This window comes from Microcebus murinus, chromosome 12 (genome assembly GCF_040939455.1).
Source record: "Microcebus murinus isolate Inina chromosome 12, M.murinus_Inina_mat1.0, whole genome shotgun sequence".
Taxonomy (NCBI): domain Eukaryota; kingdom Metazoa; phylum Chordata; class Mammalia; order Primates; family Cheirogaleidae; genus Microcebus; species Microcebus murinus.
Genome location: NC_134115.1, coordinates 69,280,087 through 69,302,872, shown reverse-complemented (window position 1 = coordinate 69,302,872; position 22,786 = coordinate 69,280,087). Strand labels below are relative to the sequence as shown.

The 22,786-nt window shown below is 44.9% G+C and overlaps 1 long non-coding RNA gene across 2 annotated transcripts; it reads right to left on the bottom strand.

Moving 5' to 3' along the window:
• On the bottom strand, positions 1–21,324 carry LOC105855699 (uncharacterized). 2 transcript variants are annotated; one of them, XR_012922194.1, is made up of 4 exons: positions 21,114–21,324; positions 20,639–20,885; positions 627–915; positions 1–154 (listed from the first exon to the last, which is right to left on the bottom strand). It is a non-coding gene; the product is annotated as an uncharacterized LOC105855699 (long non-coding RNA). The 2 variants fall into 2 exon arrangements; XR_012922195.1 differs by lacking the exon at positions 20,639–20,885 and having other exon boundaries at positions 21,114–21,295.
• Positions 21,325–22,786: the final 1,462 nt, after the last annotated feature.

Below are 22,786 nucleotides of genomic sequence, written 5' to 3'. Positions count from 1 at the left end.
ACCTTGCAGCACACACAGGATGGCTGGGACCTGACAGGGGGAGCCAACTTGTTGGTGGGGCTACCCACACCTTTCTGGTCACCTCTGGGATAGTAGCTGTCACGATGGGGCAGATGAGAAAGGCTGCTCCTCTTCTTTACCCTTCTTTACCGCTCTGCGACAAAATGCGTGGGTCATGCAGATGCAGTGCGTAGCCACACTCATCACTAGGTCTTATTTTCAGGGTAGGGCCTATATTACACAAATGCTTAGAAATCCTGCTAGGGCTTATTTTATGGGTAGGTCTTATTTTCGGGGAAACTCGGTAGCTGCTAAACTACCTCATCCTGTGCCTGGCACTGTTCTAGGTACGAGGATATAGAGTGGATAAAACAGACAGGACCCTGTTCTTCTGTGGCATGTATTTTAGGGAGGAAGTCAGTCAATATGAGAATAATTAAGTAAAATAAAGTGTACCTCAGATGGGGACAAGTGATATGGAGAGAAGAAGGCCATCAAGGGAAACAGAGAATTCCAGGTTTGGGAAGGGGAAGTTGCAATTTTTAAAAGGCTACTTGTGAGGGAGGCTGAGGTGAGAGGATCTCTTGAGGCCAGGAGTTCAAGGTTGTAGTGAGCCAGGATCACACCTGTGAATAGCCGCTGCACTCCAGCCTGGACAACATAGCAAGACCCCATCTCTGGGGCAGATGGGCATAGGAGCAGCACTGGGAGGCTGGGAGTGGCTCAACAATGAAGGGAAGAGGGTCTGCATCAGGCAAGCAGGGTCACAAGATGGGAAATGCTGAGCCTGGCTGGCGGTTGAGCAGTCTATCTCATTTGGTTCCATGGCAGTATCACGCCCAGTTTACAGTTGAGTAAGCTGAGGCTGGGAGAGGTATTTGGTTTGGATCAAAAGTCGAATGGATCATCTGACACCTGATTTAAAAAGAAAAAAAAAAAGTCGAATGATAAGATCAGAATAGCGCCAAACGAAGGAGGGAAGGACAGCTAACTGGCTGCCAAGGGCCACACAGCTGTGCAAAGGGCACGATGGCCTCGGGGCCTAGTCCAGAGGCCTGGCACGTTCAGACTCTGGATCAGTGGCCCTGCCTAGGGCCGCCTCAACTCTCCGGACTAGAAGTGCACTATTTGGACTCTGAGATATGCACATTTCTATTGTGTCATATCAGATTGGTTTATGTTATATTATACATCATATTGTGTGTGGATTTACAGTGAACAGAAGTGTCACAGTGAGAAGGATACCAAGTTGCCAGCATTTTGTCCCTCTAGAAGACCCATCCATCTACCCCACCACAGGTAGGCAGGTAGATACCGTTCTGAAACTCGGGGCCCTCCCTGAAAGAAGCAAGCTCCTCAGCGTGTATGCAAAAATTGGCTGCTCTCCACCACTGACCTATAAACGGAGGATTCATTCTTTCCCCAGCGGCACGTGTGTTCTTCCTTTGTAGATCTCCCTCTGGTGAGAGTCCCCCCAGTCCTCTGCCTGATGCGCTGCCTTGCATCCTGCAAATTCTAAGCTCAAATGCCACCTCCCCTTCAAGGCTTCCCAGGCTCCACCTGCCTGATCAGCTCTCTCCTGCCTGCCCAGGGCATCCTAGGCTTTCCCCTGCGTAGCACTTGTTGCAATACTGTGTTCTCCCTTCACTCGAGGTTTCCTTTTCTATAGTCTCAGTGACCTGCGCTCAACTGCGGTTTGAAAACAGTAAATAGAATATTCGAGAAATAAACAATTTATAAGTTTTAAGTTGCATGCTGTTCTGAGTAGCATGATGAGATAGATCTCTCATTGTCCTGTTCCATTTCGCCTGGGAGAAGTGAATCCAGTAGATCCACGCTGTCTATACTAGCCCCTGTTTGTCACGTAGTGGCCCTCATGGTTATCAGAACAACTGTTGTGGTACCGCAGTACTTGTGTTCAAGGAAACCTTATTTCACTTAACAATGGCCTCAAAGCACAAGAGTAGTGGTGCTGGCAATTCGAGTATGCCAAAGAGAAGCCGTAAAGTATCTCCTGTAAGTGAAAAGGTAAAATTTCTGTATTTAAGGCCAGGTGCAGTGGCTCCCACCTGTAATCCCAGCACTTTGGGAGGCTGAGGTAGGGGGATCACTTGAGGCCCAGAGTTTGAGAGCAGCTTGGGCAACACACAGAGACCCTGTTTCTATTGATTAAAAAAAATGTGTTAAAAGTTCTCTATTCAAGGCCAGGCACAGTGGCTCACGCCTGTAATCCTAGCACTCTGGGAGGTCGAGGTGGGCTGATTGCTCAAGGTCAGGAGTTCGAGACCAGCCTGAGCAAGAGTGAGACCCCGCCTCTACTATAAATAGAAAGAAATGAATTGACCAACTAATATATAAAGAGAAAAAATTAGCCGGGCATGGTGGTGCGTACCTGTAGTCCCAGCTACTTGGGAGGCTGAGGCAGGAGGATTGCTTGAGCCCAGGAGTTTGAGGTTGCCGTGAGCTAGGCTGATGCCACGGTACTCACTCTAGCCTGGGCAACAAAGTGAGACTCTGTCTCAAAAAAAAAAAAAAAAAAAAATGCTACCAATTACCACCATGACACATTGGCTTCTTAGCCCTTGGAATTTTTATTTTCTACTTAGTGAAAGGGCTCTTCTGAACTTAAAAGTAGATTTCGATGTCATTTATCACTTGTATAATTATATATATTTATATATGTTTTTATAAATATTATATATATGCATATATATGTGCATATCATATATATTTATATACAAAACTAATTGAGTAAGGCGTTAACACATTGTGACTAGCACCTGCCCAGTAGCAACTGTAAGAGCTGTTGATTGTAATGTCCACCCACGTTTTAAGGATTTAAATTATAAGAGGAAAAAACGTCTGTCCTAAACTCAAGGATATACAGGCTCTGCTCTCTCCTAGAGTAGTGTCTGGCACATAGTAGATGCTCAGCAACCGTTTGTAGGCTTGCTCTTCATTTGTGCCATGCCCCAGGCTGATCTAAAGTGAGAGTGGCCATTTTTATATTTCCCTGGACTTCTCAGATGTGTCTGAGGGTTCCAGAATGACAGGTTGACAGCAAGGTCGTGCTGTAGAAGGTCACTCGTGCTGTAGAAGGAACAAGGTGTTGTCAGGAAGATAGGAGGGAGATGGGAAGTGCTTCTAATCCCCCGACGTTCAGCAGGATCAGGCTGAGAGCATGAACTTCAGAGCACAAAAACCTGGCCCTCAGAAGTGTGTTTTTATTTATGGGTAAACTTTTGGGCCCCATATCCAAAAACAGCAATGAGTATTATGCTCTGTCTCCCAGCTGCCCCGTGCTCCCTCAGATGGAAAAGTGACTCTATTTTTTGGAGAGAGAGAGAGAGAGAGAGAGAGAGAGAGAAGGGGAGACAGTTATAACCTAAGGAAAGTAATTATGTGTTCAGGCCAGAAATGCCCCACTGTGTCTCCATGTGAATGGAATTTTGTTTGAACAAGTTGAACTAAATTTAATTTGGCTGATCTTGAACTTGCAAAGCACACACACACACACACACACACACACACACACACACACGCGCGCGCGCGCGCGCGCGCGCGCACACACACAGGCACACACAGATCTTCACCTGACGGGGAAAAGAAAGACCTTATTGCTTGGTGTTGTATTTTAAGTTCAGATAAATTTAGGAGGCCATCTCGAGCCCTGACATTTGGCTACCTTGAGCCTCACCCTGTGCCCAGGGGGGTGTGTCAAACTGGGACAGGTTCTGGTCAGCCAAGATGCTGGACATCACATGGAATAGAGGAGGCAGGAGAAGGAGGCCTGAGTGTGTCCTAGAAAGGGGCCTGGATTCACAGGCAGGGGAACCAGGAGCCAGGAACCTGCTGAGTGACCTTGGCAGGTCACTTAACCTCTCCAAGCCTCATGTGAAGCCCTCCCTATGGGCAGGGGTGACGGTGCACATACGTAACAACCCAGGTGGCAGGGGACCTGCAGCAGGGGTACTGCAACCCGCTCCTGGGGGCCCCCCCTGCCTCCCCCCCAAAGTTAACCCTTTAGTGGCTAGATCTTAAAAGGAGCAGGGGACTCCAGGCGAGGAGCCAGTGTGGTGGGGGCCACTCAGTGGTCTCAGGACAGTGGCTATTTACTTACCAAGTACTACAGTATTGATACAAGATCACAACAGCCGCACAATTTGTACCAGTGTGTGTTACACGAATGGCACCTTGCCTATGGGCTTCCTGCGAAGATTAAATGAAGTCATGCAGATGAATGAATGAGTGAGTAAAGGAGTGAAGGGACATCTTGGACACTGCTGTGAGTCAAGAATGCTCTCATCAAGGAAATATGTCATTGAACATCTACGAGGTGCCTGCTTTCATGCCAGATGCTGAGGACGAAGTCCTGGGGCAGGAAGCCACAAGCTATCACTGTGCCGAAAGGAGCAATGGATGTATAAATACGGCCAGTCTTGTTAGAGCTGAATGCCACCATGGGGGCACCAAGGGATGGGCAGCGATAGGTTCTTTGCACACTAAAATAATCCCTCCGGCAGCAGTGTGGACAAGGGTCTCTAGAGGCTAAGAGGGGAGGCAGGGAGGCTGTTTAGGGAATATCACAAATAATCCAAGTTAATTATAATGAAACAAAAAAATGAACTGGTAGAATAAGTTAAAAATGTAGAGTGTTGTTGGTTTTATTTGTTTAAGTAGAAGTGTGAGAGAAAGAGAAGGGACAAAACAAGGTCAGCGGACATAGGGCTGGAGAGAAAGTGGCATACTTAAGAAGTACTTAGAGGCAGGATGCGGTGGCTCACACCTGTAATCCTAGCACTCTGGGAGGCCGTGGCAGGAGGATTGTTTGAGCTCAGGAGTTCGAAACCAGCCTGAGCAAGAGCAAGACCCCGTCTCTACTATAAATAGAAAGAAATTAATTGGCCAACTAATATAGAAAAAATTAGCCGGGCATGGTGGCACATGCCTGTAGTCCCAGCTACTCGGGAGGCTGAGGCAGGAGGATCGCTTGAGCCCAGGAGTGTGAGGTTGCTATGAGCTAGGCTGACGCCACAGCACTCACTCTAGCCTGAACAACAAAGTGAGACTCTGTCTCAAAAAAAAAAAAGAAAAAGAAATACTTAGAAAGTCAGGTTAGTAGGACTGGGAGACTGCTGGAATAAGAGGATGAAAAAGTCAGCAAGGGGAACTCCCAGGCGATCCTCACGCCTCGGCCTCCCAGAGTGCTAGGATTACAGGCGTGAGCCACTGCACCCTGCCAAGACTCATGTTGTCAACATTTTTGCCCCAAACCTGTTCTTGTTCCTTGGTTTCTGATCATGGTAACACCGTCACCTCTGGGTTGCTGAATCCAAAAACTGGGAGTTCCCCTTGCTGAACTGGGTCAGGAGTTCGAGACAGCCAGAGCAAGAGCGAGACCCCATTTCTACTAAAAATAGAAAGAAATTAATTAGCCAACTAAAAATATATAGAAAAAATTAGCCGGGCATGGTGGTGCATGCCTGTAGTCCCAGCTACTCAGGAGGCTGAGGCAGAAGGATTGCTTGAGCCCAGGAGTTTGAGGTTGCTGTGAGCTAGGCTGACGCTACGGCACTCTAGCCAGGACAACAGAGTGAGACTCTGTCTCAAAAAAGAACATATGTCTCTAGGACATCCAGTTCCTGAGTCTGTCCCCACGCCCCTTAAAAAAAGGTATTGCTATAAAAGAACAGAAACCAGAGGTCCAGGTTTGAGTCCCAGCATGACAACTGACCAGTCGTGGACCATGGACAAATCAGTTAACCTCTTTGTCCCTCAACTTCCTTGAAATGCGCTAGCCAAGAGTTCCAAATCAGAATAAATAGTCTGTTAGCCATCTTGTTCTTCCATTTCCACCATCTCTCATTTGTTTGGTCTCCATTTATGTGATTCAGAGACTGATGTAAAACATATTTCTTCACATTTTTATAGTCTGGAATGTAGAACTGAAAGACTGAGAGGGAGACAGACGAGAGATGCTGAATTCTTTCTACACGCAGTACAATAAAGTTAAATAATATGGAATTTGTTCTCTACAAGAGAGCTTGATTCAACAGCTCGGTGAGCAAACTCTGCCGTGGCCCGCTGTCTTCCTCTGCAAGGGCGATGTGATATGTGCGTTCTCAAGGGCAACCCGGCTAACTGCTCTGCGTCCATCATTCCGTTTAACCAGGCTCCTTCCATTCAGACCCCATTTTCTTATACACAATTCATTTGATTAAACGGCTGCAGCTGCAATTAGGAGTGGGAGAATCCAGGCATGTTTTTGGGTTCGAGATGTGTCCTGTGTGATTTTTCAAATACTTTGGGTTTGGCAAAAGCCAAGACACATTCTGTTAAGTTCTTTTTCCTCTCCGTTTTTAAGCCCGTGTGTATTCAAGAGAAATGTGGTCCATCTGATTCTCATTCATTTTCGCTTAACTCAACAAAAAGTTGTCTCAGAAGAGCTAGAAAATGTCCAAGCAGCAAATCCAGCCTCTTTAATGGAAGCCTTATTAGAATCTCTTTCTCTCAACCCCAGACATATTGACATTCTCCAAACGGGCCAAGCATTTTCATTTCCCTGTCTTTGCACTTGCTCCCTAAACCTGGAATGCCCTTGCCCTTAACCCTGGTCTCTGCCTATTGACTGACTCCTCCAAGCCCAGCCCAAAGGCTTTCTCTTTTGCAAAGGCTTTCTCATTGCCCAACTTGCAAATACGGTCAGCCCTCTGGCCCTTCACGGTTCTGCATTTAAGCTGATGGAATATATTCAGGGGGAGAAAGAAATAAAAAAATAACCTAACAATAAAAAAATAATATAAATAAAAAACAATGCAGTATAACAACTACATAGAATTTGCATTGTATTAGGTAATATAAGTAATCTAGAGATGGTTTAATGTATACAAGAAGATGTTCATAGGTTATATGTAAATGCTACACACCATTGTACATAAGGGACGTGCGCAGTGTGGATTTTGGTATCCAATGGGGTCTTGAAGCCAATCCCCCACAGATATGGCGGGATGACTGTAATTGCATGATCCTCTGAGATCCTGCTGTATCTCACTTGTCGTGCTAACTAGCCCTTGCTTCCATTCTGCTTTGTGTTGCAGTCAGTTGTTGAACCAGGTTAGCCAAGCCCTCACTGACGTCTGCTTTAGTCTTAAGCCTTTGACCTTAATGAAAGGTCTTCACAAGAAATGGCAGACAAAAATTGGCGTTTGTGGTAAAGCTGTTGCCAAAAACATTAATTATTGTGTCTATCAATGTCCCTATGTGGGCTTCTAGGTGAGAAGTGAACTTGAGGTTTAAGGACAAAAATAACAATGGACTTCTTCCTCTCTGATAATGAGAGCTATGGAACTTAGCTTATTCCCTTTTTGTCGTGGCTACCAGGAAGCCAAGAGACAGATTTGATATTCAATCATAGCAACTATATCACATGCTAGTTTCCTTCCTTTTTTTTTTTTTTTAAATGAACTTGGCTTTCCATTTCTATATTATTAACTTTATACAGGAAAAGACAACATTCTTCACTGTGAGTCACTTCAAAGTGTTTGTTGAGTGGCAGAGTGAAGTAAAAGATAAAAATGTTAAGCTGTTCATGATGGTTTCTTCTGTAGAACAGGTTTAATATTTGCAAGAAAGAGGTAAAGGTTTTATTTTCATCTTAAACATTTCATAAACTGTTTGAATCTTTCACCATATGTATGTGTTAGTTAATACAAAATTAATTTTTAAACTTAAAATAATTATTTAATTTTTTAAAATGTAATCATTTACAATTCTGACACCCCCAGGAGCTATAAGCGTCTCCATAGCACAGCTCATACCATTCATATGCTTCCCCGAAGCTCATATCTTATAGCAGAGCACCTTCTACATAATTAGCACTTAGCAAATGTCTGTTAACCCAAGTGAACACAATTAGAAGCCAAAGAGAGAGTCCCAGGCTACGGATCAAATAATCCTAGATTCAAAGCCCAGCTCACAGCACTGAGAGGATCTATCCAAGTTCTAGTTTTTGAACCTCTAAAACAGGGCTTTATCCACTTCTGTTTTAGGGTTGTCTTGAAGATCGATTCAGAGAAACAGTGCTTATATTTCAAGTTACCTTCCTTTTACTTAACAGCATTCATGGAGAGAAAAAACATTGTGTGTTTTGTTTGTTTGTTTGTTTTTCAAGAGTCTCATTCTGTTGCCCTGGCTAGAGTGCCACAGCGTAAGCCTAGCTCACAGCAACCTCAAACTCCTGGGCTCAAACAATCCTCCTGCCTCAGCCTCCCGAGAAGCTGGGACCACAGGCATGTGCCACCATGCCTGGCTAATGGTTTTTTTGTATATATTTTAGTTGGCCAATTAATTTCTTTCTGTTTTTTTAGTAGAGACGGGGGTCTCGCTCTTGCTCAGGCTGGTTTCGAACTCCTGACCTTGAGCGATCCGCCCTCCTCGGCCTCCCAGAGTGCTAGGATTACAGGGGTGAGCCACCGTGCCTGGCCCTTGATTTTTTTTTTTTTTTTTTTTTTGAAATGGAGTCCGTTTCTGTCACCTGGGCTAGAGTGCTGTGGCAGCAGCCTAGCTCACAGCAACCTCAAAGTCCTGGGCGCAAGCAATTCTCCTGCCTCAGCCTCCCAGGTAGCTGGGACTACAGACTTGTGCCATGGCAACTGGCTAAAATTTTATATTTTTGGTAGAGACAGGGTCTCACTCTTGCTCAGGCTGGTCTTGAACTCCTGACCTCAAGTGATCCTCCCGCCTTGGCCTCCCAGAGTGCTAGGATTACAGGAATGAGCCCATGCCTTGATTGTACTGAATCTTCTTCCTGGACACCCCTCCTCTTCCCTACCTGCCAGGTACACCCCAAGCAGAATCAGTCCTTCCATTTTCTGGGCTTCTGTGCGACCTTGTGCACCCCTCTCGCTATTATCACACTTGGCACTTTGTATTACAATTTCTTTTAGGGTTTGTCTCCTAGGCAACATCTTATTTATCTCTTTTCCTGAGTCTGTAGGCAAGGACATTAAACGATTTTTAAAAAATCATTGAAATCATGCTAGATTTGGAAATATAAGGGCACAAATACTTGTCTTAATCATTTATCGGTGCTGAGAAGTCATGAACAGAACACGACTTTCCTCTTACCAATACTCTCTTTGTGCACCCCATCTAGGCCAGCTCTCCCTACGATAAGCTTTGCTACACTGTGCATCCTCCCTCATAGCAGTGATTGCAGTTTGTTTGTATTTGGGAGACTATTTAATATGTTTCTCCTGGCAATAGACTGTAAACTCCCTGTGAGCAGGGATGACATCTACCTTTGTTCAGCACTGGTATTCCCAATGCCCAGGCAGACATAGCGGGTACTCCCAAATATCAGCTGTATGAATGACGGAATGAATTTCCTCCCCAAACACACACACACACACACACACACACGCACACACCAGTTGGTCCTCCAGCTCTCACCCTGTTGTATAGATCATTGAGGGGGCAGATGGTTAATGAAGAGACCAGTGTAAACTCTCCTGTTTGTTTTCCGGGCAGATTACAGTGGACACACGAGGCTGGCCAACTAGAAGGGGAGAAACTCAACACGGTAAACGAAGCACTCCCATTTGCAGGGCTCTCTAAAGGCTTGACAAACAATGCAGAGCCAAAATAAATTTGTAAAAAGTATACCCCAGCAAAGCAGTATTGACCGTGTCCTTTCAAGAATTTTCCCAGCCATTAAGAAGAAAACCTTCAAGGACTGAAACGTCAAGAGGACTGAGGAAACCAGGGAATATATTATATATACTGACAGCTTCTTAGAACTGGGAGAACACAGAAAGAAAGAAGAAGAAAGAATCCGGGTTATACTAAAATGAAGGCAAAGGCACTTTAAGAACTGCTTTTGTCTAGGCAAGGAACATTTTTTTTAAAGGATCAAAGCTACTTTATGAGCTGGATTTTCAGCAGAGTTGCAAGGAGAGTTAAAAAGATGGAATGGGCTGGGCGTGGTGGCTCATGTCTGTTATCTTAGCACTTTGGGAGGCTGAGGGGGGGAGGATCATTTGAGCCACAGGAGTTCCAGGCTGCACTGAGCTGTGATCGAGCCACTGCATTTTAGCCTGGGTGACAGACAGAGACTCTGTCTCAAAATAACAAAACAAAACAAACAAAAAACCCCAAAAGATAGAACCTCTTAGGCCGGGCACAGTGGCTCACGCCTGTAATCCTAGCACTCTGAGAGGCCGAGGCGGGCGGATTGCTCGAGGTCAGGAGTTCAAAACCAGCCTGAGCAAGAGTGAGACCCCGTCTCTACTATAAATAGAAAGAAATTAATTGGCCAACTAATATATAGAGAAAAAATGAGCCGGGCATGGTGGTGCATGCCTGTAGTCCCAGCTACTCGGGAGGCTGAGGCAGTAGGATTGCTTGAGCCCAGGAGTTGGAGGTTGCTGTGAGCTAGGCTGACACCACGGCACTCACTCTAGCCTGGGCAACAAAGTGAGACTCTGTCTCAAAAAACAAAAACAAAACAAATAAAAAATAGAACCTCTCAGCCTTGAGAGCCAGCAAATCCACTGCTTTTTTCATTTCTTATGGCAGAATATCTAGTCTGAGGCCCTCCATCCAAAGTTAAGAATTGATCTGACCTTCTAGATGAATCCTGACACTTTTGCACCACAACAGACTTGCTTCTCTTCCTCCTTCAAGTTACAGATGAAGAGCCCGGCATGCAGACGGAGCAGATGACAGACCCCAGCTCACCAGCCCAGGCTTTCCAACTGCGCAGCCAAACCCCATCCCTGCGCAGCCTGCTCCCAGCTAGACCAGACCAAACATCAAGTCTCGGCCTCCCCCAGACAGCATGCCAAGCACGGCCAAATGGCTGCAAGCTTTGCCTTCAGATCAGCTGTTTTCACTCCACACACACTGTACTCTCGTTTGTGGTCTATTATCTCTTAGTGGATTTTCTATCCCCGCAGGCATTCCTGAGGCATCTGCAAACAGTACCTACTTGGAAAACAAGCAGTGAGTCTCTTGGTACTATCTTTTCTTAAATATTAACTGGTTTCCAGGCAACCTAAACTGACCATGTCACAGTGGTCTTGAATACCAAGACAAGAGTAATCTGGCTGGCCCCCCAAGCTCCTTGAGGGCAGGAACCACGTCTCATTCATCTGCGGGACCCCAGTGCCAAGGCTTCCGGCTCACAGTAGGACAGCAAAGTGAGAGGCTGTTCGAAAATCACACAGAATTTGAAATTTAAGCCAGAGAGAATTGGGATAGAGTCCTTGGACAGAAGCTTACAAAGTTACCTAACCTCTATGGGCCTCTCGCCTATAAAATAATAAAAAAGTACCGACCGCCGCATAGAATTGCTCTGGGGACAGAACGAGATCGCAGTGTGTACGGAGCACCAGGCAAAGGAAATGCTCTGCCAACTGTAGCACTTCTAATGACCCCGTCCCCTGTCAATGTTGATGTAACGAAAGGATAAAGTCACGTTTGAATCGGTTCTTTCCTAGGAGACAGAGGAATAAAGAAAAAGGAACAAGCGTGATCGCCGGGCCGCCCGAGCGGTCAGTGTTTCCTTTGCTGTTTGTTGTCAGTGCCCAGAGGCTCGTTTTAAAGCTGGCCCTGTCTCATCCCCACTTCTGCTTCACATCCCAGTGAAGTCATAGCGCTGGGCTCGCTCTGTCTGTCTATTGACACAGAGAGCCTGTGAGTCACAAATTCAACAGGATGACTTTGCTGCAGTGTGATTGACTGGAAAATGTTCCCTCATCTGAATTTTTTTTTTTTTTTCAAGCAAATGGTCATGCTTATTTTTGCAGCACGAAGTGCAGGCTCTTTATTTATTTGAGGGCAGTCTCTCGACATTCGAGTTGGCCAAAAGAGGGCTCTCGGCATTCCCATTTTCCCTTATGAAGAAGTGATACCTATTGCACCCCCTCCCTCTCCCTTCCTGCTGACTATTATATCTAAAGCAAACATTCCCAACACAATAGTTAGATTGCACTTGAATTTGGTGTTTGCTTGACATTTACACACTGGCCATGCTGGACAGCTCACTCATTCCAGAACAGGGGCTCCGCCAGCAGGGATTGTGTTCTGCTCGGCCCTGAGCAACACGAGACCCTGAGACAGCAAGGCAGAGTCTTGAGAAGGTGCTTATGCTGACTCTGACATCTGAATTAGCGTAGGCCGGGGGAGGAGAGGCTGTCAGACTGTCTTCTGTCTCCCTAGGAAATCTCTCTCTTACCCTCTCAGGGCAGCCTGGTCATACCGATACCACTCTCCCTCCCCTTGAATCCAACTTGCACACTGCCCAGTGCTAAATGTCCTCGGGACTGGCTGTAGATTACTAATTGGATCAACTTTACCTCTAGTTTTTCCATTTCTTCCTCTGTATCATAGAATTAATAAATACCTACTTTACAGGATTATTATGGGTATGACATATGCAAAGGACATAGGACAGTTTCAGACTTTTTTAAGGTGCTCTAAAAATGTTGGTTCTCATCCCCTTCCTGAGGCCCATGCTTCTCATTTTAGAAGGGAAAGGGGCTCAGAGAACTGCAGGTTCAGGGTCTCCTGTACCAGTGCTGTTTGAGGCAAGGAAGGAGACCTGGACTTGGCTGGGAGTCAGGACACGTTTTCTCATCCCAGCTCTGCCAATGTGTGGCATTGGCAAGTTACCTCTGCTGCCTGGGCCTCTGTCCTTATGTGCAAAGTGGGCACCTCACATTAGATTCTAACATTGTATAATTTCCATGTCTTCAGAATCTGGAGGAAGTCCACACTAACTGACACAAAGTTTGACTAGCCTAAAAGCTGATATATGGGCCGGGCACGGTGGCTCACACCTGTAATCCTAGCTCTCTGGGAGGCTGAGGTGGGCGGATTGCTCAAGGTCAGGAGTTCAAAGCCAGCCTAAGCAAGAGCGAGACCCCGTCTCTACTATAAATAGAAAGAAATTAATTGGCCAACTAATATATATACAAAAAATTAGCTGGGCATGGTGGTGCATGCCTGTAGTCCCAGCTACTCGGGAGGCTGAGGCAGCAGGATCACCTGAGCTCAGGAGTTTAAGGTTGCTGTGAGCTAGGCTGACGCCATGGCACTCACTCTAGCCTGGGCAACAAAGCGAGACTCTGTCTCAAAAATAAATAAATAAATAAAATAAGCTGATATATGTAGATGCCAATATTTGAAATAAATAGTAAATGGACAAAAAACAAGAGTATAAGGCTGGGCATGGTGGCTCACACCTATAATCCTAGCACTTTGGGAGGCTGAGGTGGGCGGATTGCTCGAGGTCAGGAGTTCGAAACCACCCTGAGTGAGACCCCGTCTCTACTAAAAATAGAAAGAAATTAATTGACCAACTAAAAATATATATACAAAAAATTAGCTGGGCATGGTGGCGCATGCCTGTAGTCCCAGCTACTTGGGAGGTTGAGGCAGGAGGATCACTTGAGCCCAGGAAATTGAGGTTGCTGTGAGCTAGGCTGATGCCACGGCACTCACTCTAGCCTGGGCAACAAAGTGAGACTCTGTCTCAAAAAAAAAAAAAAAAAAACAAGAGTATAATGTAGGGAAACCAACAGCTTGATATCATGCTGATGAGAATGTAAACTGACATAAGTTTTTTGAGGAACAATGGTTGAAATTTATTGTAAATCAGTTTCTATAGCTGAGCATGGTGGCTCATGTCTGTAATCCCAGTAACTTGGGAGGTGAGGCCAGAGGATCACTTGAGCTGAGGAGTTCAAGACCAGCCTGGGAAATATAGCAAGACCTAGTCTCTAAAAATTTTTTTAAATTAAAATTTTTATAAATAAGTAAATATGTCTAAGGATTCACATGACAATTTTATAATACTAAAAAATTGGAAACAATCTAAATGTCCATCAAAAGGGAATTGGCTAAATACCAAAATTAGGAAACACTGTGTTATATTTAAAAATATAAAGTATATCTAAGTCTTAAAATGAATAAATATGTGATATACTTGCTATGAAAGCAAATTTATAAAGCTGTGTGCAAATGATAACCTATGTGTTCAAAATAAATTTTATCTGAGCAAGAGCAAGACCCCCTTTTCTACAAAAGATACAAAAATTAACCAGGCAAAATGACATGCACCTGTAGCTCCAGCTACTCAGGAGGCTGAGGCAGGAGGATCCCTTGAGCCCAGGAGTTTGAGGTTGCAGTGAACTATGGCGATGCCACTGTACTCTAGCTCCGGGCAACAGAGCAAAACTGTCTCAAAAAATAAAATAAAATTTAATATTTTCAAATATGCATAAAAATTGAAAATGTATATACCAAATTTAATCATGGTCATATCTAGAGAGGTATGATGTGGGGTTTTTTAACTTAAATACACATTTATTGATTTTTGAAAAATTAGGCATGCATTAATTTTTGAAACCAGAAAAAGACTTACCTTTAAAAAATAAGATAACAAAATAAGAAGAGGAAGGGATTTTTGATTAAGCATGGTTTTGCAAACAAGTGTGGTTTCTGATGTTCCCTTTTGCAACCCCATTAAAATGACAATACAGGAATTGAAGAGGCAAAACCCACCAGGACAAAGTGGAAGCTATATATGAAGCAGACAAATGACCCCACACCTGGATCTCAGTTGGTAGAAAAAAGCAGACTCATTTCCAGGTGCAGAACCCCTAAAAGGCTCGGAAAGTAGTGACACATGGCAACTCAGAAAGTGGGGTGCATCTGAGGATATAAACAAGAGCATCGACTAAAAAGGAACTGGTTAGAAAATCCATCCATCCATCCATCCATCCACCCACACAGCAGTTTGCCCCCAATATTCCTCCCCAGCCCCTGCCCCTGAGTGACTGCTGTCCCCCAGCCTGGACGGTGGGTTCTAGGTTTACTCCCTGGAGAACTAGATCCAGGGACCCTGGACTCAGGGAAGCCAGGCACAGTTGAGGACAAGGGCAAATGGGGACAAAAGGACAGGCTGCTTACAGAGCAGTGAAACCACAGGCCCCCTTCCTTCCCTGTGTGGGCTCCAATGACACCGCTGCCTCCCCTACTTAGCTGCGCAACCCTGGGCTAGATATTTAACCACCCTACACTGCAGTTTTTAAAACTGTAAAACGGGGCCTGGCACGGTGGCTCACGCCTGTAATCCTAGCACTCTGGGAGGCTGAGGCGGGAGGATTACTCGAGGTCAGGAGTTCAAAACCAGCCTGAGCAAGAGCGAGACCCCCATCTCTATGATAAATAGAAAGAAATTAATTGGCCAACTAATATATATATATATATATATATAAAATTAGCCGGGCATGGTGGCGCATGCCTGTAGTCCCAGCTACTCAGGAGGCTGAGGCAGAAGGATTGCTTGAGCCCAGGAGTTTGAGATTGCTGTGAGCTCTGACGCCACGGCACTCACTCTAGCCTGGGCAACAAAGTGAGACTCTGTCTCAAAAAAAACAAAAACAAAAAATACCCTGTAAAACGGGGTTTATTTATTAAAAATTACCTATTATGTTCCAGCAAACTGCATTACATTCTGGAATAAGAGTAAGACATACAAATATATCAATTTTTAAAAATGCAAAATAGAGGAGGGAGGGGAGCATGGGCAATATATGTAACCTTAACACTTGTACATCCATAATATGCTAAAATTTTAAAAAAATGCAAAAAAGAAAAAAGTAAGTTGGGCAGGTCTCTGCCCCCTTGAGGCCTGTTTTCTAGTGTGTCAATAGCAGAGACAGAGGGGTGGGGTGAGGACAAATGACTTAATGAATATAGGGTGCTTAGTGCAGTACCTGGCACAGCGTCTGATAGTGGTGATGTTAATTATTAATTTGAAGGTCCCTGCTTCCTCCGATTCCTGGAGGGAGAACAGAGCAGATCCCTCCAGTATCCATCTAGGAAAGACAAGGTTAGAATTTTGCCATCCATTGTCACAAGTATAAAATTCTTCATTGGTGAACTTGACTCTGATACTCCTCTCTATCCAACCTAACTCTTTTTTTTTTTTTTTTTTTTTTTGAGACAGAGTCTCACTTTGTTGCCCAGGCTAGAGTGAGTGCCGTGGCGTCAGCCTAGCTCACAGCAACCTCAAACTCCTGGGTTCAAGCAATCCTGCTGCCTCAGCCTCCCAAGTAGCCGGGACTACAGGCATGCGCCACTATGCCCGGCTAATTTTTTTTCTCTATATATTAGTTGGCCAATTAATTTTCTTTCTATTTATAGTAGAGACGGGGTCTCACTCTTGCTCAGGCTGGTTTCGAACTCCTGACCATGAGCAATCCGCCCGCCTCGGCCTCTCTGAGTGCTAGGATTACAGGCGTGAGCCACCACGCCCGGCCCAACCTAACTCTTGACTAGCTCATGGAGGGTCAAGGGCAAGGTCTTTCTGGATTTGACACAGCCAAAAAAACCAAAAAAGCCTTTGCAAATAATGGTGTAAACCCAGGAAGTCAGATTCCCAAATTAATTTATCTGGCCTACTTAAACAGTGTTAGTGAGATTTTACATGTTCCTGCTCCTTGGTTGTTACATATGTAGTGATGCTGGAATGATTAGGAACAAGAAAATACTGTGACAAAGCACCTCTGTCTTCAAACCAAAATACCGCATCATCTTCCAATGTTGAGTACTGCAGAACCAATTTCAGTTATCCAAGGGGGATTGACTATGCCAGATTTCATTGGTAGAGGGGAGAAACTAATATTAATGGTATCTTTCATATCCAATATCTCACTTAATGCTCACAACAGCCTTGTAAGACAGGTACATTCATGGACCCATTTTACAGAAAAGGAAAGTAGAGTGCAATAGATGATACAGCTTGTGCAAGGTCACCTGGCTAGTAAGATGCCATACAGGGCCTTGAGTCCTTGTGTGGTAGAGTCTACCTATCCCCTTCTAGAGCCTGGGCACTACTTTTATTCCTTGCCATCCCTTCACTTCCCACATCCCAGAGAACTCTGTCAAGTCCCTTCTCCCTTCCTTTTTTTGTTTTTGTTTTGTTTTGTTTGAGACATAGTCTCACTCTGTTGCCCAGGCTAGAGTGCCATGGCCTCAGCCTAACTCACAGCACCCTCAAACTCCCGGGCTCAAACGATCCTTCTGCCTCAGCCTCCCGAGTAGCTGGGACTACAGGCATGTGCCACCATGCCCAGCTAACTTTTTCTATATATTTGTAGTCGTCCAGCTAACTTCTTTCTATTTTTTTAGTAGAGACAGGCAGGGTCTTGCTCTTGCTCAGACTGGTCTCCAACTCCTGACCTTGAGCGATCCTCCCACCTCAGCCTCCTAGAGTGCTAGGATTACAATGCGTAAGCCACCCTCGCTGGCCTCAAGTCCCTTCCTTAATTGACTTATAGCAAGAATGCTCAAAGAATTAAACTCAGACAATGACACTTTCATCTGCACTCGCATAGAACAAAGATATTATGTTATCTTTAAAGAAGCCCACATGAGTTTCTTTTTTAATGGAAAATTGAGTTTGCTGAATGAACCATCAGAACATTTGAAACTCAACACTTCACTCTGAGAGCTTTGTTGGGTAAATGTGGCAATCAGAAGAATTCATCAATAACTGACAACACAGAGTTCACTCTTTGAATAGATTCACCTTTTTGAGTATCTATTATAATGCTAGGAATTCCTCTAAGATTAGGTAACTATTCCAGGGGCTTCCTCCTCCAGAGAGCTTTTGGTCATCCCTGGATATAAGAGTAGCTTGTGTTTAGATATGAGTTTGAAACAAGGCATCAAACAGTAAATAGATATTCAGGTGCTGCCAGAAAATTAGTTTGGCTTTTTTTTTTTTTTTTTACATTGGCACTAGCTGTTCCCCCAGCCCTCTCCCACTAGCCAAGACATTGAAATTGATTAACAAATGCAATGTTTGTGGAAAAAGAGTGAACCACAGGATAATCAACTGCATTGTTAATTTGTTTTTTTTTTAAATCATTTCCCTGGCTCAAAATACACAATGTCAAATTGGCAAAAATAACCTACCGTCTTGTCTGGCCCACAAACTGAGAAGAAAATTAAACACAGAGTTATTTGTTTCTTGTTTACATTTCTCAGGGTGTGAAGCATTCATTGTCATACTATCGACATTCCTATACTTTCCATAACCCAAACGTGTTACCTTCAATCCAATCTAAGCCAGGGGACTGTTTTCCTCAGAAGGATGACATCGTCTTAGTCTAAGAATCTGAGGCTCTGCGGCTTTTAAATAAAGGAAGTAGAATATTGGAGAGTCTCTTATTCTTCCCCTGGGGAAACAGACAAAACTTGGTGGGCCAAGTGAGGAAGAAAATTCCAGCAATAGGTTTTCTCTGCCAACTTGCCCTCTTTGCTAGTTCATTTAAATACTTTTAATTTTGTTCATTTAAATTTAAATACATTTAAATTTTAAATTTAAATACTTTGAAATGTGCTAGTTCATTTACTTTTAAATGTGTTTCAAATGCATATAGTATTGGAGTCATGCTAGATTAAGATGGCAAATGCTAGCCCCTAATTTCTTTTGTTAAGAGAAATATTACTGCATGTACCTTACTCTACTTCAACAAACATTTAAAAATAAGCAACCTAAAAAGAGTTTTTTGTGTCTCCTTAATACCTTAGAACAAGCTGGGGACACTGGGAAACCAAATTTAACATCTTGCTGTAAGAATATTTCAAAGGTCTTGCAGGTAATCCCATTCATTTTAGATTTTCTTCTTAAATAGCTTAAAGGATGTATTGGGCCTAAGTTTGGGGGCCTAAGAATGTACATGAAGTGACCAAACCTAAGGGTTCAAGAAAAAGATTTTAATTGAAATTCTGAGAGTTTGATTTTTAAATGTCTGTGATTCATTTTCTGCTCTAAAAACTTCAATATCCAAGGCTTGGGTTTTGAAAGGCAATAAATTTGGCTACAGAAAAAGAGTGGCCTCTTTCTCCATTTGGTTTTGGTTTTAGTTTTGGTTATTTTTGTTTGTGTTTTTAAACTTTGTTTTATTACAATGCCTTGGCCAGTGCTGTTCTCTCACTTCGTCCAACTGTTTTGAGAAGAAAGACTTTATTTTATGAAGGATTTCATTTTCTGTCTCTTTCATAGAACTTTTCAAAGAAAGAGATGAAGTGGTGGAGGAAGAGAAGACATGGAAAATGAAGCACCAAGTCAGTGAACTCTCAGCTAGACAGAAATGTTACTGCTGAGTCAAGGGACAGGGTCCTTGACTCCTCACCCTACCTGATGAGTAGTTTTGCCAAGTCCATTTTGCTCACTTCGTTCATTCTATTAACGCAATAAATGGTCACTGGGCATTTGGCCTGCAGATCATGGAAGTCCACTGGGTAAATGTCATAGCAGAGCCACCTCATGGCTTTGTTAGCTACTCAGAGAAAAGAGGACTAGCCTAAAAGGGGACTTACAAAACTAGGGACAATTAAGAGGGACTTTGTAGTCTGGGCTCCATGAGGGCCCTGAGGGGAGAAAGGGCATTTCAGACAGGAAAAACAGCTCATGAAATACACATCATGTATTCAGGGACTTGAGAGAGAACATCTAGTTAAGAGTTTAGCGAGGGTGAGGTCAGTCTCTAGAGATGCTTCTGGAAAGTTCGTCTAGGGCCGAAGCAGGAAGAGTTTGGTCCATTAGGGTAAACAGTTTGGTCTTGCTCCCCTAGGCAAAGGGCAGCTATTGAAAGACTGGCTGGTGTGGGGGGTGAGCAGAAGGAGAACTGTGGTGCAAGTGTGTGAGCAAAAGGGACTTGATCTAGCAAGGAAATTCCAGTGGGGCCTCGGGGAGAGGGAGGAGGGCAATTTGGAGGCTGTGCCACAGTTAAAAGCTATAAATGAGGAGGGCCCGAACCAAAGCAGCACGGGAGCAGGAAAGAGATGGTGGAGATACTTAACAATGGAAATGGATGAACTCTGGATGCCTGGATACTCAGGTCAAAGAAAATGAGTTGGAGAAAACCTAGGTTTCTAGCTTAGGAAGCTGGGGGAAGAGTGAGGAATTATGATAAGAGTTTGGGTGGAATGAGGTTCTTGTAAGAAAGGGTATTAACGAGCATACAGTTGAGAGTTGAAAGACCAACTCCCTGCTAATGGACTGTTCGAAAAGGAATAATAGTACATCATTCATTCATTCAACAAACCCGTATAGAGCATTACCATGTACTAGGCAGGTACTGTACTAGGACCTGGGGATATAGCAGTGAGCAAAACAATAGCCCTGCACTCATCAAGTTTATGGTGCCCTGGAGAATACTGGTGATATTAACAGCTATCTTGTATTGAGTGTTGAGTCCTGTGCTAAACACTTTACTTAGATTATCTAATTTGCTACTCATCACTCTAAGAAGTGGGTACTATTACTATCCCCATTTTACAGAAGAGGAAACAGGTAAAGTCAAGTCAGTAACTCGCCTAGCTAGAAAGCAGCAGAGCCAGATTAGGGAAGCTAGCGTCAAAGCCAACTTTCCAAACCTCTACACAGGATTGAGGTTAAAAAGAAGCTGGCGTTCACAGGAGATGGGAGTGGAAGCTAAGCAAAGCTTTGCCACCTCCTTATGAAAGCTGCAGGCCCCTCTCACTCACAGTTATAAATTAGTAGGGATGTCATTTCAAAGCAATCTGGGTATTTAAAATAATCATCTCTTCCTTTCACCTTCTTAAAGAGCATCTTTTCCTGAGTTCTGCGGCAGTTATGCACAGACACCCAAGCCGGGGTGCAGTCCCGCTCTCCGAGGTGCTCTGTGGGTCCAGACCCCACGCCCAGTTATGGGTGCAGAGTCTCTCACTTGAAACAGGAATGCAGCCTCTTCAATCATCACACCTCTCTGTGGATCCACACGAATCCCCTAGCGCTCGCTAATGGTGTGAGTCACAGCTTCCGCCGACTAATGCAGTTTGTGCTGGAAAAAAATTTATTTTATAACTCTAAGGACATTACTAATTAACTTCCATTCCACAAAACTTGTAATATCAGTCCACTGAAATAAAGTCACCAGTAAGTGTTTAATTCTTCTTTAAAGGGTGTCTTCTATTATTATTATTTTAGAGTGCAATTTAGTCATCAAAGGTTTACTCAGCCTCATGTTTATAAATTATATGGGGCAGGGATTTAACTCTTCTGGCCCTACCTGTTCTGAAGAGAGGGAGGGTCATAACCCTGTTGTCACACCGGGCACCTGCCTTGAAAGGAGATGATTTGTGAACTTGAAGTTCCTTGCCCCTTAGACATCTGTTGAACATAGAGATTTCCCTTTATGATGCAATCAGAGGAATAACCAGATAGCCGCCTGCCACGAACAGGCACTGGCTTTTACCCTCAAGAAGGCTGTTTGGAAACGACAAGTTCATTTTTTCTCAGAATCTTGTCTTGATTATATGACATAATAATAGTGTCTTTCCAATTCATCTGTGCAATACTGCTTTCTCAGTGTGGTGGTTCCAGTTAGTCTTTTTGAGGGGGAAGGGCTACTGCCTTAGATAACTAAAATCTAAGCAGAAATCAACTGCTAAACTGGCTACAAAGTTGGAAATTCCAAGTCCCAGCCTACATGTTTATATCGTGAGGAGACAGGCTGCCAGCCTAGGGCTCATTCATACAAGTCCATCAGGGTTTAGGGACTCTGGTCTTAATGAAAAAGTGGCTAACTTTTCCATACCACCCTCAAATCCCAGCACCCCAGAAGTGTTTGCCCACACAGTGAATGCGGTGGGTGGGAGGAAGCAGCAGGTGTCTTCCTTTCTTAATTCCCCCGTTAGAAAAGGGCAATATTTTCAAAGAATTAAACTGCCTGGTCCTATGGGGGTGGGGTTGAACCCCTGGAGGCCTGCGGAGGTTTCCTTTTCCCTGCCAAAGGATGCCCCTCCCCTCAGCTGGGCCCTGGCGGCCCTTGGCAGAGCCGAGCTGGAGGATGGAAGTCATACACTCAAAGGCGCCCAGTTCTCTGCACCTTAGACGGATTCCGGGCGATGGCAGAGAGGGCCGAGTCGATTCATTCGGGCGACGTGCATTCCAAGAATGCTCCCGTGGTGGGCAGGCGAGGAGTGGAAAAATCAGGGATAACGAATATTCTGTGGAAACCTAATAGGGACCAGAATCGCAGGATTCAAACAGGTGACCACGGCAACATGTACGGGAGCTCAGTAAGGGGTGAGGGCACACCCTGCCCGGGGCTGGAACTTCGACCCCCTTTCCCAGGCCCTCCCTCCCTTTCCTTCCCCTGGCGGACGCCGGCCAGGCAGGGCAGCGTTGCGGGCGAGGGGCTCCGCGGAGAGCGCGGGCGGAGCCAGGCGCGGCGCGCCCCAGTCCAAAGTAAACACCTCGCCAGCCTACGTTCAGCGAGCGATACCGAACACCACACTCACGTTAAAAAAAAAAAGCACTGTTTGCATAGAAGATGAGGTCGAAAACATTTCCCGGCTGGAAAATTACTGATCACAAACTAAACGGGGAGGAGGGGGGCAGCGTGGTACGACCAAAATCCTGATCACCCTTCTCTTTTCTCTCCCCGGTGGGCCAGGCCGGCTGCCGCGGGCCGCGCGCACTTTCCAGTAACCTGGGATTCGCCCCGCAGCGCCGCACTTCCTGGCACCCGGCCACTGCCCGGCTACGTCCCTTTCGGTGGGCCTGACCCACCCGGAGCGGGAGCCGAAGGAGGCGAGCTGTCGTTTGACCTTTACTCGCCATTTCACCTCTTTATGACTCAGTTTTCTCATCCATAAAGTGGAAAGGAGAGTGCGTGGCTTGTAACGTGCTTTGAGATTATCTAGTTGAAAGGTGTCTCCGAGCCTCACAGTCCCTCTT